Raw genomic sequence first — 3,584 nt, forward strand, 5'->3', positions numbered from 1 at the left:
TTCACACTAAAATAAAACATTGGAACTAACTATCACTGTATGCAAATATCACCACCAAGGAAAAGTATTAGAAAACAACAATTAGGTAGATAATAATGTCATAATGAACACATATTTTATTAACGGTGCAAAGAAAAAGAAAATTTATTGAGGAATTATTACTGAGTTATTAATTCTTTGATATTAAATTCAAAATTAAACTCAATGTACCCTTGTTCGCACTAAAATAAAACGCTCAAACCAACTATCACAGTGAGCATATAAGCGTCACACTGAGCAAGTATCACCACCGACCAATAGTATTAGAAAATAACAATTGAGTTGATTAGAATGTGATAATGAAAATAGGTAATTTACTTAACGTCAACAAAGAAAAAAAAGATAGTGAAATATCGTTAATGAGTTGTTAATTTTTTGATGTGAAATTTAGAAATTGCTCACCAATCAAAATTATTAGAAAACAACAGTTCAGTTGATAAGCATGTGATAATGGACAGAATATTAACTCATCAATGATTCCTCAATATCTTTTCTTTTTTATTGCTGAAGTTAAGTAAAATCTGTGTTTATTATGACATTCTTATATACTCACCTATTGTTAATAATTTTGGTTGGTGGTGATACTTGCTCACACTCGTCAGTTGATCATTGTGACACTTGTCTACTCATTGTGATAGTTAGTTTGAGCATTTATTTTAGTGTTAATAAGGTTACAGTGAATTCAATTAGCTAACAGTTATCCGTATGATTATTTAATGACTCTTTTCTAGTTCATTTATTATTGTAGTGCGAAAATTGTGTGGATCACCTAGAGATCTCCGTCCGTCAAAGACATTAAATTATTTATCTAAATATCCTTTTTTTTTCTTTGCTAACGTTAAGTAAAATCTGTTTTCATTATTACATTCTTATCTACTCAATTGTTGTTTGCTAAAACCTTTGGTTGATGGTGATACTTGCTCACTGTGACACTTGTCTACTCCCTATGATAGTTATATAGTTTGAGTGCTTTGTTTAAGTGTGAACAATGACACATTAAATTCAATTTCCTCATAGTTATCTGTATGATTATTTAATGACTCTTATCTATTCATTTATCGTAGCGTGAAAATAGTGTGGATCACCTAGAGATCTCCGTCCGTCAAAGTCATTAAATTGCCGGGCGGAACATCTGACATAAAGCTAAAAGGCTAATTATACAAGAACATCTCAATTTGGAGGCAGTGATGAAATCACATCAAAATACTGAGTGATACTTTCTTTTCTCAACTGCTATGGGTGATTCTGAAGAGATGAATCGTAATATTGGATTCCTTCGAGCCCCATGAGGGAAGAAGGGATGGTACTAGAATCTGAACATAAAGAAACCGGAGATAGTGATTCTAGCGATGAAGTAATAGATTTCAATGAACTACAGAATAGGAAGTGAGGAGATCGAATTCTCCTGCAATGGCTTAAAGCGCTAGAAGGCAAGGAGGTGTTTGATAGTGCTAAGCAGGGCCAGTACCAGGAGCAAGCACGAAGAAAGAAAATGTCTCGGGCACAGGAGGGTTTCCTAATAACATGCTGAAAATGATGAAAATATGTAACGCTGAGAGTTTTGTGTATAGTATTATCTCCAGGAATAGAAAACCCGTCATTGGAGCATCTGACAATCTTAGTGAATGATGGAAGAATAAAGTTAGGTTTGACAGGTATGGACCTGCAGCCATTGCGAAATACCAAGTCGACAATTCAATTCAGGACAAAGGAGATGAAAACTCAACTCCCCTCACCCACCCTTTGCTGGAGCTTCAGGAGAGTACTCTTGGCTGCTCTGATTCATCAATGTAATCCACCACAATGGCGTTTTTCGTCCGAGAAGGCATTGCCCCACCTTGGTGGCCTACCGGGAATGAGGAATGGTGGCCTCAATTATGCATTCCTAAAGACCATGGAATCCTTCCATACAAGAAGCCTCATGATCTCAAGAAATTTTGGAAGGTTAGGGTCTTAATGCTGTGATCAAGCACATGTCTCCTAACATTTTCAAGATCCATAGACTTGTGTGGCAATTCAAAATGCTTGCCGGATAAGATGACAGGCAAGGAGAGTGCTACTTGGCTGCCAATTATTAATTAAGAGAATTCTTTATCACAAAAGCTTTATCCTGATTTTGAGCCACTCAAAACCTGTGATTGCTTACCATGAGTCCTATCTTTTATGTGAGATCAAATAAAAATTATGTCAAAAAAAATATGTCTTGTCCAATTAAAATATTAAAATAATAACAATTATTTTTCAAAAATTATTATATAATCAAAATCAAAATTAAATCCAAATTTTAACTAAAAGGCCTGTATTTGTAACAATCCACGACAAGATTTTTTTTCCTAACAACGTTCATTTCGAATTTTGTTTTTCATATAAATTTCTACGGAAAATTTTATTTGATTTATTGTTATAAAAGACAAGAAAGCTAATATAATAAAAGTTATTTATATTTTATTTTAGCTGAACTTTAACTTAATATCAACATGCCATAATATTAAGCTTATTATCATCATAATGCTATACCATCATACTTGAATAAGTGAAGTTTAAGAGATGTATGGACTATAACATATTTTTCATCAACCAAAATTTGATAAATAATATCATCTTGTTCATGTTAAAAGTAAACAATATATAATTTAGATAAAATATATTTTGACAAAAATGTTTAAAAAAATTTTTTAGAGAAAATTCGAATCTCATATACATGATAATTTTGTACACGTGCAAATTTGAATTTTGTGTTTCATATAATTTTTTTGATAAAATCGTAATTGCTTTACACAAAAGACGAGAGAACCGATATAAGATATAATTATCTGTTGCTCAAAAAAAAAGATATAATTATCTTATTTAATCTTTAACTTAATTTTAACATAACATAATATAATTCTATTAACTTATTTTTAGGATGAATTATAAGCACATCTTTTTGAATTTTTTTAAATATTAATATATTTTTGTTCATAATATGATAAAATTATATATAATTATAATCTTAATTGAAAATCGACATAAATTTGTGTTTACCTCTATTGACGAGATTACAAAATTCTTGTTATTCCAAAAAAAAAGGAATATATGATTAAGAAAATAATTAGAATATCAGGATTTAAGAAAAAGTTCTAAAATATAAAGATTATATAGAAAAAAAATGAACATTGGAATATAATATTCTTATTCAGTTTCTATATGTGTCACACCACCATCCTTTTTATTTTGTTGGAGCAAAGCAACGTGAAGCTTTGACTCATAGTCTTGGTTGTTTTGAGAGACTCAAGCGACTCGTTTTCTTTCATTTCCCAGAAGCTGGTGAGCTTTTAATTCTTCACGAATTCTTCACACCCTTTTCTTTTATTAATATGTGTATGCATATATAATGTGTGCAACGCTGTCATTTCTTATTGTATCCATGCATATGTTCCTTCTCAGCAGTGTGGTTTTAGTATGAAAGTCCGTCCTTTTTTCATGGTTTTTATGTGTGTATGTTTGTTTAATATTAGACTTAGTGGAATGATGCCGTCTTTATGTGTGTGGTTTTATGTGAAACT

At 31.0% G+C, this 3,584-nt stretch overlaps 1 pseudogene; it reads left to right on the top strand.

Annotated features, from left to right (window-relative positions):
* Positions 1–1,563: 1,563 nt before the first annotated feature.
* LOC108198091 (ETHYLENE INSENSITIVE 3-like 1 protein) lies at positions 1,564–2,121 on the top strand (annotated as a pseudogene).
* The last annotated feature ends 1,463 nt before the right edge of the window (positions 2,122–3,584 follow it).

This window comes from Daucus carota, chromosome 8 (genome assembly GCF_001625215.2).
Source record: "Daucus carota subsp. sativus chromosome 8, DH1 v3.0, whole genome shotgun sequence".
In the NCBI taxonomy this organism is placed as follows: domain Eukaryota; kingdom Viridiplantae; phylum Streptophyta; class Magnoliopsida; order Apiales; family Apiaceae; genus Daucus; species Daucus carota.